General features: G+C 36.0%; 1 long non-coding RNA gene across 2 annotated transcripts in view; it reads right to left on the bottom strand.

Annotated features, from left to right (window-relative positions):
* LOC138840663 (uncharacterized) overlaps positions 1-12,804 on the bottom strand; it is a 63,939-nt gene that overhangs the window by 17,061 nt on the left and 34,074 nt on the right. Inside the window, exon 3 of one of the 2 annotated variants that reach the window (XR_011376191.1) lies at positions 5,583-5,724. This is a non-coding gene — a long non-coding RNA (uncharacterized lncRNA). Of the gene's footprint in view, positions 1-2,411; positions 2,569-5,582; positions 5,725-12,804 lie in introns of those variants that run through there. The other variant, XR_011376192.1, reaches the window with a different exon arrangement.

A 12,804-nucleotide genomic window follows, 5' to 3' on the forward strand; every position in this document is an offset into this window, starting at 1 on the left:
TAGTACACATATATTTATATATTAGAATATGTGTTAATATATAATATGTTTATTACATATTTACTATATTATATATTTACATTGTATATATTAAATATTTATTTAAATATATAAATATAAACACAGCATATTTATATTAAGTATATAAATAAGTTATATATTTATGCATATAAATATACAAGTATATGTTATATAATTTATATGTTATATATTTATGTATTATATCTAAAATGAAATAGTATTCCTCTTTAAAAAGAAGCAAATTCTTCTAAGTGGAATAAGATAGATGAACCTTGTAGGACATTATGTTAAGGAAGATAAACCAGTCACAGAAGAAGAGAACTACATGATTCTACTTACACGAAGTATTTGAAGTGGTGAGTAAGAAGGGCAGTTGCCAGGGGAATAGGAGAGGAGAAATGAGGAACTGCAATTCACTGATATAAAGTTTCCATTATGAAAATGGGACAAATTCTAAGACTCAATTTAAAAAAATCATTTAGACAAATCTGTAGGAAAATATTAGAGATTATAGAAAGAAACCAATGTTTCTTTTCTTCTTCAACCAAGAGACTTGGCCCTAAACCTCCCTCTCATTCTCTGTGCTACTTGAAAAGGGCACGTGACCTCTCTGGCCTTATTACCATATATAAGAGGAAGTGAGATATGATTATTAAAGTAACTAGCATGCTTACTACGGCACCACTGAAGAACATAGGCCATTATAAAAGCATAGTTTGGAGTACATAATCTTGGATTATTGTAAGTTATTTCAATATTTAATTATTTACAAATATTTCCAGAGGGACAATGTTAAAATGTTGATAAGACCAATAAGTAAAATACAGTGGAAATGAATAATACTACTTTTTAGTACAGGTGTGTGCTTGTGTTAGATACATCTTAAGATTCACAATAGAGCAAAGCAGTGCTATAATACTTATTTGACAGGTAGATAAGACAAGAATCAAGAAATCAAGTGACTTACATATTTAGTAAATGATAGAGCCAGAATTTGAAAGCAGGAAATGTTAATGAAAGCCATTGTTCTTTGTAGGAAAAGAAGCCAGAAAGCGAAAGGAATATGTATCTGTTTCAGAACAATCAGGCTATTTTTAAGAACAATTGCCCAAGAGATGTTATAATGCAGGAATTTCAGTGTCGTTACTGGCATGTGAAACTACAATATCATTTTGGATGTGTGTAGCAATAAAACCTATGTGATATTCATTCTGTTTGATAATTTTTACGTGCCAGAATCCATTTTTCATTTATTACATTCATTTACCCAAGGAACCATTAGTATTTTAGAGACTTTTGAGAGAAGGAAGAAGATAAACCCTTTTAATGAGAAAAAAGAAGTTAAGCTCTTAAATTCATGACATTATTGTAGGACTCTCTTAAAAAGTTTTGAAAAGAAATCAGAGCAGCTGCACAGGAGTGTTGAGTGTGCGCATAGTTCTTCCTTTGACTGAGGCTTCTTCAATTTCCTGTTATTTGGTCCTATTTTTAAACAATTGTCAGAATCTTTCTTTGACTATTCTAATTGTCTGCACTACTCCTGGATTTTTCATGTCTATCTTCTTTTGGATGTAACATTACGTGTGTGTGTGTGTGTGTGTGTGTGTGTGTGTGTGTGTGTGTGTGTGTGTGCTTGAAAACATACAGGAAGCTTTTAGATATTACATTCCTAATTTTCTTTCTAATTTGTTTTCTCCTGATAGCAAAAACAATATAATATTCCTAAAGAATTTGTTTTATTTTTTTCTCTCTCTTTTACTTCACTGGATTACATTTAGGTTTACAGAGAGTATCTCCTCCTCTTATATTTTGGCACAGCCATATAGTCTGTAAATAATCAATAAGTAATAATAATCATCCTAAATAACAATTAATAACTATTTACTGAAGATATTGAATCACTTATATTTTTAACCAAGGTCTAGATGAGGGAAAAGTCAGATTTGTGTTAATTAGGAGAAAGGCCTTTATCCAATTAGTGATAATAAGACTTTAAAAGCAAATCAAGTCAGGTGAACTCATTCATCCAATTCACACTAAGGGCGTCTTCCTTCTTTCATCACAGCCTGTTTTTTTTTCTATACTCAGGGATATTCCAACGATCACTAAATCATTTTTGATCTAGGGACCATGTCTTTGAATAAACACTAATCTCAAAAAGTTCCAAGTATGTAGCTAGCCAGTCAGGTATATAGAGACCCTGTAGTCTCTATTTTACTTTGAAGGTTATTCTATTATTACTATTATTATTATTAGTAGTAGTAGTAGTAGTATTTGCCAGTACTGGATCTGGGACTCAGCATCTTACTCAACTTTTTCATTCATAGCTGATACTCTAGCATCAGAACCACTCCGCCAGCCTATAATTTTCTTGTTAATTTTCTAGTTACCTTGAATGGTTAGGGTAGATTTGAACCATGGTCCTTTGGGGCTAGCCTCCTGAGCAGCTAAGATTGTTGTCATGAGCCAACAATACATGGCTTGAAGTATATTTCTGAACCCAAAGGAAGCAGTAAGTCATAAAACCATTCTCCAGTTATATATAAACTGAACATGTTTGTCAGTTTGATGCATATGTTTTATATGTTGAGAGCACAGACGCTGACTCTCTCTGACATCATAATAAAGATCACCTTAACTGTCGAGTGTAAGTTCTGGAAGGAGCTATTTCACATCCACTTGTGTCGTCTTGCCGTTTAGCTTATTTCCTGTGAATAATAAATGTTCAACAAGTATTTGAGGGATGACTGGGTAAACTAATCAACATATAACTTAAAATGTGTCCTTTCTGTAGAAGGAAAGGGAGCCAAACATTTCTTTATTCATTGATCCTTTGAATTAATGAAATTGAATGCATAGAAGCTACTCTGAAACCAGCTAGGCCGCATGCAGTACTTTTATTGCTATGTGTTTTAAAGTCAGAATTATACATTCTCCTATTAAAAAGTAGGAAATGTCTGTGAATATAATATATCTATTTAGATGTTTATGCAAATAAGCAAAAGTAATTTGAGCTTGATTTTAGTTTATGGAGCTTCCAGCATGAACCAAATTGTCAAAGTTTTCATTCCATGCTCACAATTGTCTCGCAATTAAGAGCTATGAACATGTTGAGAAGCAGTGTAGAAGGCCTTTTGAAATTTACCCAAATATTCTCGAAATTACTGAGTCATCCAGGAGTGCCTTATTTCAAGATTATAACAAAGCAAGAACAATGTCGTATTTTATTGCTATCAGGCACTATAGTTTTAAATGCAGTGGAGAACTCGGGAGATCTTGAATTATTTTTGTAGAAACCTATCTATTGTAGTCTTGAGTCACCCTGGTTGCACTGAGACAAGTAGAAGCATCTTACTTAGAATATTGAACCTCTTATCTAAGCCTCTAACTTACCACTCTTAAAAGGTCTTAAAGAACTACAAGAGGACTAGAGATCCCTAACACTAGAAAAAATAAAGAAGAGTCTAAGAGGTTAAGAATATTTGTCTGAATGCTGGCATAGAGTGGAGGTATGCATCAGTAAAATATTATTGTTTGTGATAAATATGAGATGAGCAAGTATCTTCATGTTAGGGAAAATGGAATTCAAATTGTAACACATTTGAATTTTCTTTACCTTGACCCCTAATCAAACTCACTTAATAACCAATTAAATATCTTTTTAAAATAGTCCATTTCTTTAGGGATTTCAAGAACACAAATTTGGAGGTCTTCCTAGAGATCAACATTAAATGTAACCACTTGCCTTTTACAATACTTAAATAAATCATACAATACCTACCCAGTATAAAAGAGTGATGGTAACTATATTTGCATGCAAAAATAAATATAAAACTAGACACAGATTTTTACCTTTCACAAATATTAACTCAAAGTGGATAATAGAGGTGAATGTAAAACTTCTAGAAGATACACAAATAAAATTTATGTGACCACAGGCCACACACCTTTTAGAGTTAACACCTTTTAGAATTAACTTTTAATGAAGTAAAGGTTAATACTTTTAGAGTTAACTTTTCAGGAATTCCTGAAAGATGGACAAGTCATACTTTATTAAGATGAAATTTGTCTTTGTCTCTGCAAAGAAAAGATGAGCCCCAAACTGGGAAGATAAGCCTGCAAAAGACATCCAATAAGGGACTGTTATCCAAGAACATACAAGAAACTCTTAAAATTCATCAAGAAAACAATGTGATTATAAAATAGACAAAAGACCTGTGCAACACCCCATCAAAAATTCCAGTGGCAAATAGGAATATAAAAAGTTCCCCAACTTTTTTCATATATCATTAGAAAATTACAAATTAAATTTAGAACAAGATACCCCTAACATCAATTCAAATGACCAAATTCCAAAACATTGACCATATGAAATGCTGTCAAGAAAGCAGAGCACCTTAACATTCATGGCATATAGGCAGAATGGTACAACCACTCTGGAAGACAGCTTGGTCACACTTTCACAAAACTTCCCATAAGGTTGCCATCTGGTCACTTTGAAACCCAAGGCTGTGTAGCAGGTAGGCAAGGCAAAGAATAGCCCCTTAAGAGGATTCTTTGGAAATAAGTGACAGAAAGGAAATGAAATCCATAAATGCTATCATTTGTATTACACAAGTGTAGATTTGTACCTCATCAAAATTTAAAGCAGTTTTGTATGCAGCACAGTCAAAATAGTCTCTTCATAGCTAATGCTGGGAGCTGAATTTTCTGGTGACAAATTTTTACCTTTCACAGAGTTCTTTCTTATCCCATTTCTGCCTTCTTTTCAAAGGATCCCAAAGTTACAAGCCAGGCTTGAGCGTTATTGCCTCCAAACCTGAAGCTCTTTAAGTTTTCAAGACTTCTCTATAACTATCATCTCTCCTAATTCCATCTGCTACTTTGACTGCCTCTTAACACATAAACTAGCATATTCCTGGGCTTTGGGGATTAAGACGTGGAAATGAAGGGTCAGAAGTTGCTTCCTTTATCCATAGAGATGTGTAGCACTGATGTTAACCTCTAATACCCCAGGTCTATGTGAAAGTCATAGCATGTGATCCCATTAACTTGACCAGGAAGACTGGTTAAAAGCCTTTCAGGGAATTCAACTTTGAAACTTTTTCCACAGAAGTTGGTGTCTGGGTAGAAGAGGATGGTGATTTCATGACTTTCTGACATCAGTTTATGTCTAATGAATCTGCTTATAGATTCCACTGAGTCAAGTGTTAGGCGTTAGCCTATTTCTTAAAAATGAAGGAAATATTCAACACATTTATTTGTAGGAGGCAAGTCTCTGCATAGACATTGGGAGGAAGCAAAAATAGACAAGAAGACATAGCAAGCATTCTTACTAATCATCTGATGACAAGCAAATCAAGTTATTTATGGCTATAGATCCAGTGTATGCTTCTTTAGAAATACTCTACTCACAATTTTCAGTAACTAATAAAAGGAACAGAATAGTCATTAGAACCATTTTTTTCCTTGGGATTGAACAAACTGGGAATAGATTTTCTGGACTCAGGGGTGCGCGCACCCTTTTGAGAACAGTAAATAATATTATGTGGAATTCCTACCTTTCACAAAGTCTCTCTACAAACCAGCGGGGCAAAGTGGCTGATTTCTAAACATCCTCCATCATTTGGCGATAGTTTGAGGCAGAATGTGATGCAATCAATAATCATGAAATCAATTCCTTCTTGCGTAGTATGCTGGGACCTTTTGGTTACAAGAAAGAGGCATTTTACTGAATGAAATGGTCTAAATTTTGTCTAAGGCAAAAGTTTCATGCTTATGAAGTTTTTTTTCTGGTTTTTAGCTTTCTCAAATAAACATCTGCACAGAATTATAAATCCCATATATAAGATGGTTAGAGACTGGGTTTGGTATTTCTATTTATTGACAATATAATGGGTTTTAGGTTCAAGAACATTGCTTCTCTCTCACATAACCTTTGTTCTTATCCAAAGTTATCGCAAGGAATGTTACTCATAAGACTGTCAAACTATAGAAAATGATACAGTTTTCTATGCAAAGCTTGAGGGACACGGCCCTGTTTCCCTGAACCATTCTGGGTGCATATTCGTATGTGCCCACTCTGCCCAGCTATCTTCATTAAGAAGTATACTCTCCTGCCACACTCTGAGCCAATTAATCTGATTTCTCTAATCATGAGTGTTCTAATCGTTCACTCATCAAAGTAGTGAGAGATTTCTCAGAAACCACTTTGGTTTTTAGAGAAGTGTGGTGACTGCATGAACATTGACTTTGTTTTTGAAATGTGGGCAGAGGACAAAATTAACCTCTGATTTTCTGGCTTGAGGCAATCATTTACTTCAACAGAGAAAACTATTCATATACTCACTCGTTTTGATTGCCTGCAAACTAAACAGATTTAATAATTCTGGTTTTGTTGAGTCTGGACAACATCAACTTCCACACTGGGGTGGGGGTAGGGATATTTCAAGAGACAGAAGGAGGAAGAGTGGTGAAGATGTTATTGAAGAAATTTAATTTTAAAGCTACTTGATACCATTTCTAATGTCAATAAGAGCATACCAGGAACAGGTGGTTTCTAACATTTGGGAGATGTTCATGGGTTCAATTACCTGAAAGCTTTCCACATATGTAGTCACCCATGTACACATTTTTTAAATGACCTTTAAGTAGTTATACAAAGAAAGGAGTTGCCATTCCACAAAGTAGTTTATGAATCCAATGGATCTTGATCAGTATCATCCTTTTCATCATCTTCCCCCATCCCTCCCAAATATATTCCTTCTCTCATTTTCTTCATTTTGTGGGATATGCATTTGCAGTTTTTAAAAGTTCAGATGTATCATGATGAACAGTCATCCAGATTTACAACTTACACTCTGTGAAAACAGACATGTGATTCTTATTTTGTTTTTTTTTTTTTAGGTCCGTTCGTGGGGCCTGAACTCTGGGCCTGGGCGCTGTCCCTCAGCTCTTCAGTTCAAGGCTAGCGCTCTACCACTTGAGCCACAACGCCACTTCCAGCTTTTTTTCTGCTTATGTGGTGCTGAGGAATCGAACCCAGGGCCTCATGCATGCAAGGCAAGCACTCTACCACTGAGCCACCTTCCCAGCCCATGCCTCTTCTTTTAGGAAAGTCTTCTTGCTGAAAGCACAGACACTCTTGCTTCTGTCCTTTGCTTGTGATATAAATGAGAGTCCTCTAGGAGTGTGAAATTTGTAGCTGCCTGGACTCTACCAAGAGTCTCTGTCAATGCTAATCCAGGGGATGAATAGGTACAATCTGAGAAATGATTACAATGAAGACACTTGGCACTGACTCAAGGGAGAGGGGCAGGGGAGGAGAGATGAACTGATACAAAAAATACAGCAAAAACAACCAGAACATTTCTCCCTACCATATGGAAATCCAGGCTGTCCTTCAACATCATCTTCATTCTGCCTAGTGATATGTGTCCTCAAGTGTTCATTTGACTTTCATGTTTTCTGCCTAAAAGATGAAGGATGAGAGCAAGAAGACAAAGCAAGTTTTTTCTCATCTCCAGTCTGTCATAAGGTATAGATCCTAGGCCCATTCTTTGCCTTCAAAAGGCCGTCTGTCCCCTCCTCCTGGCTTGACTCAGGGCAGGGGATGTTGAATGAAAGCACTGCAGAGACTTCTTGGTAGCTCCTACATATTTCCAGACAGTAACTTGGTGAATATTTTGAAACAACAGAGACATTCTGTGGGTTGGAAGTAGTCACTGATGAGTAGTTCTCTGTTTCTTGAGAGTTAAGCTTGTTCCAGTGGATGAGAATATAGAGTAAGAGTATTAGAGGAAACTAAGGAAATGTAAACTTTGTTCTAACCTGGGAGAGCAGGCTCATCATTTGCACATCGGATATATAAAGATACTAACTGGAATAAAACACAACCTCATCTACTCGATCCAAATCGCTTTGGTCACATAGCCAATAAATTCTATCAAAATATCTAAATATCTTTTTTTTCAATTTGCATTTGAGAGAACAAACAAATGCACATTATTTCCACAGCACAGCCTCCGATAAGTCTCTCAACACTGGTGGCTACATCTTTTCTGTCATCTTCTATCAAAAAGAAAGATTGCTTCTAAGTGGTATGAGAAGAAATGGGAGAAAAGTGTGACACAGTTCACTGATACAGAAGAACATTTAGTGGTTTCCATCAAGGCAAAAGAAAAAAAGATGAAATCTGATTATCCTTTTATTGTTTGCTTAGGGAGGGGGTTCCATTGGCAACTAACATGGATGGGGATGAAGCTAGGAGAGCTAAGAGTCCCTACCCAAATCTAACCTCAGCAAATTACAAGGCTCTCAGATAAACAAGATCGAAGGAATAGGACTAGTGCTGCATATGATGGTGGAAGAGACGGAGACAGAGAAACAAGGTGACAGAGAGAGAAACAAGGTGACAGAGAGAGAAACAAGGTGACTTTTTCTATGTCAAGACTTAAGTGAAAGAAATATGCTGGAGGCACTATGTCATGACCCTTCAATTCAATTGGAGTCAATCAAATCTAATTATTACATGTTGTTGTTTGTCTTGGAAGTGATTTCTAGAGGGGAAAAGAACAGAACCTTCCCAATGAGAAAGCAACTCAGAAATACTTTATTAAACTGCTAATGAGACTTGCACTGTGGTAGATCACAAAGTGCAGAAAACAGAAAAAGACAACTTAGGATTTGGAGGATATGGGATGGAATGAGTTTTTGTTGTTGTTGTTGTTTTAATAGAAGTGATATGTGGAGAGAAAGGGGTGGTTGAAAGAACTGCTGGTCACTCACTAAGATATTTCTGAGGAGAAAAAAATAACGGAGTGTAGATAGTCTGAGATGTGTGAGAGAGGTAGAAAATAAAATACTCAAATGCTTCCATTTCTTTCTGTACTTAGAGTTGTCATGGAGTTTCAAGCATGAATATATTTTTCTGATTGTCTCAGAACTCTTTTCATGTATCAAACTTAGTATTATCAGCTCTATACATTCATATTTTCCCCTATGTCTTGACTGAAAGGTATCAGTAGTACCCAGACAACTTCATCTCTGGAAATCATTACCAACAACATTTGTTGGGTTACTAGTTCAAAATACAGAACACATGAAATTTCATAAATTAAGATATGAGCTTACTACAGAAAAACAAAATCTATTAAAATGGGTATTATTATTATTATTATTATTATTACTTTGTGCTGGGTTTGAACTTAGGGCCTGGGCATTTTCCCTGAGCTTTTGTGCTCAAGGCTAGTGCTCTACCACTTGAGGCAAAACTCTACTTCAGACTTTTTGGTGGTTAATTGAAGACAAAAGTTTCATAGACTTTCTTGCTTGGGCTGGCTTTGAGCTGTGCTCCTGAGAGTTCAGCCTCCTGAGTAGCTCGGATTACAGTTATGATGAGCCACTGGCACTCAGAAAAATGGGCATTGTTTTTGATAGACTTCAATATCATATTGTTCAGAAGCCATAACAAACTAAGGAAATAAACTAAAATGTAGTGACCACCTTAATGTGATTTATAATATTGTCAAAGTGGGCATGGTAGACATGTGTCATGAAATAAAATTAGGTTAATAAATTTGTCTTCTTTGTTAGGGTTTAGATATAGATGGCCCCAATGGATCATATGTTGGTGGTTTAGTCTACACCTTATGACACTACTGAAAGGTGAGTGGATCAAAGGAATTCTAAATTCATCACTGGGTTGATTCATTAATGAGCGATTGCACTTAATGGGCTATTAAGGGGGTCGCCTTGTTTGAGTGTGACACTGACTAATCTATCTTGTCCCCGCATTCTTCCACCACAATGCCTGGCTTTCTGCTTCCCAGCCACCATGAGCAGCTTTTCCCACAGTGCCTTTCCTCCACGGTGTTTGTATCATCAAGTATGACCCGACTCATACATGTAAATTGGCCAAATTTTTCCCCATACAGTTACATAAGTTGCAGGTTACAGTTACATAAGTCAAGTAAAGAGTACATTTTTTTTTGGACATTATATTTGTTTTTATTCTCTTTCAAAGGTGAGTTTTCTTTCCTTGATATTTTCTAAGGAACTAGCATTGGATAATTAGTTATCCTGTGTTCAGAGAAAAATCAAGCATGCAGTTGCAAAAGAGAGATTATCACCATCACCAAAAAGGAGGAAATTTTCTTTTTTTCTTGGCCTTTTCTCCATATTAACCTCAGCCTCATGATTTAAAGACACAAGGCTACTCAAGGAAGGGCTTTCTTTCCCACTCACCTTATACTCGCAAACATTTGTTATGCAATTAAGAGACAAAAAAGGAACATCTACTGTCCCCAAAGGACTTCAAAGGACCATACCTTGGCATGCTAATGTGAGCAAACATTTCTGGAGAGTCATGGATTATTGGGACTATTTTCTAAACTGCTTCCAAGAAATCTGTCTGGTTTTACCCAGATTTGGTTCTGGAATTCTTCTGTTAGCTGAGGGCCTGTGTCCCATTCACTCACCATCCCCACCATCCCCACAAGGTGAATAATTGATAAAATCTTCTTAATGATACAAGATAAACAGGCTCTGGAGGAAAACACGTTATTTATTCCATCTCATTCATCTATCTTTCTATTTGTCTGTCTGTCCATCCATCCATCTGCCTATCTGTCAGTAGCAGGGTTTGATTTCAGGGGATCAAGCTTTCTAAGGATATGCTCTTATCAATCAGCCATGTTTCCAACCATGGTTTTTTGCTTGTTGTATTTTGAGATCGGGTCTCACTTCCTGCCAAGAGCATGATCTGCCTATATTAGGGTTCCTGTTGTAGCTAAGGTAACAGACATGCACCACTGTGTCCAGCTCTCATTTGAGAAAGGACCTTACAAACTTTTCAGCTTCATAAGCTTTTCTGCGCAGGCTGACCTGAAACTGAGCCTTCCAATTTCATTCTGCCAAATGGCTAGGATTACAGGTATGCACACCATCTCCCAGCTTCCATTTCCTTTCTAATGACAAATGGTACAATAAGGTCTCAGAGAGATGTTCACATGCTTTACAGGATAAGATGGGCCTGACTGCGGTCAAAATGTGAATCTATTGGTTCTGAGGCCAAGGTGTATGAGCAATTCTGAGAGGATGCTGTATATATCTAAAGCAGTATATAAAATAAATTTAAATTCTATTTTTGTAAAATTGTATATTCATTATTTCATACATACTAGTTAATTTCAAGGTGAGCACCAATCCTTACCTCTCACCAATCCTTTATTAGACAAAATAACTTGTAAAAATGTTAGAATAGCATAATAAACATTGAAATGCAGTTTCTAGATGCAACAATCTGCCATATTGGCTATCTCTCTCTCTTATTCTATCTCTAAATTATATGAAAATAAATTGCATATCACACAGTCTTTCATCCATAAATATTATAAATGTTCTGACTAGGATTTAAAACTTTTTATAAAAATTGTACCATAATTTCATGATTACATCTAACTTTTCTGAGTTAAGTCATAGACAACAAATTTAGCTATTTTTTATTTTTATTTTTTTATTATGAGAATACTGTTCAGAGGGGTTACAATTACATGGGCAAGATAATGAGTACATTTCTTATCAAGCATTGTTGCCTCCTCTTTGTTTCCCCTTCCCAACCCTTCCCATACTCTCTCACACACGATCCTCCCCCACCCCCAACAAAGTTGTAAAGTTCGTTTTTGACATAACGACTTGTACATCTCATTGTTGCAATGGTTCCACCTGTATCCCTAGTTAAACTATTTGTTTTTTCCCTTCCCCTCCACAAATTATACCAACATCAAATACAGTGAAAGCATGGGTTATACCGTGGGGGAGGGACATGCAAAGCAACAAAAAAATCATCTTATAAATATGTTAGAAACAATTTCATGAAAGGAAAAAAACCAAAAAAACAAAAAAAAACATTTGAATACTTATCTTGGGGTTCATTCCCCTAACATCAACTTATCTAATCTTTTCTGTTTGACTCAGACATATACTAGTTATTGAAAATAAGTGAAACTATGGGTCCTATGTTTCTTTGGGCCTGGCTTACTTCACTTAACATTATTTTTCCAAGCCTTTCCATTTCCTAACAAATGGGGCAATGTCATTCTTTCTGATGGAGGCATAGAATTCCATTGTGTATATATACCACATTTACTTGATCCATTCATCTACTGAGGGGCATCTGGGTTGGTTCCATATCTTAGCTATGGTAAATAATGCTGCAATAAACATAGTCGTGCTTTAGTGTGGTCTTGTTTGTGATCATTTGGGTAAATGCCCAAAAGTGGGATAGCTGGGTCATAGGGGAGCTCTATGTAAAGTCTTTTGAGGAACCTCCATACTGCTTTCCAAAGTGGTTGAACAAGTTTACACTCCCACCAACAATGCAGTAAGGTTCCCCTCTGTCCACATCCCTTCCAGCATCTGTTGATATTAGAGTTCTTGGTTCTAGCCATTCTAACTGGGGTGAGGTGGTATCTCAATGTTGTTTTGATTTGCATTTCTTTTTTTTTTTTGATTTGCATTTCTTTTATGACTAGAGAGGTTGAGCATTTCTTCATGTGTCTATTCATCATCCTTCTTTCCTCTTCAGAGAAGTTTCTTTTAAGTCTTTAGCCCACTTATTTATTGGGCAGTTGTTTCTTGAAGATTTGTTTTGGGGGGATTTAATTTTTTTAAGTTCCAGGTATATTTTAGATATGAGACCCTTGTCTGTTGTATGACTAGTGAAGATCTTCTCCCAATCCATGGGCTTTCTATTATCTTGCTAGCTATGTCCTTTGCCATGCA

The sequence above is a fragment of the Dipodomys merriami genome, unplaced genomic scaffold (genome assembly GCF_024711535.1).
Source record: "Dipodomys merriami isolate MVZ:Mamm:240054 unplaced genomic scaffold, mDipMer1.0.p SCAF_30, whole genome shotgun sequence".
Classification (NCBI taxonomy): Eukaryota; Metazoa; Chordata; class Mammalia; order Rodentia; family Heteromyidae; genus Dipodomys; species Dipodomys merriami.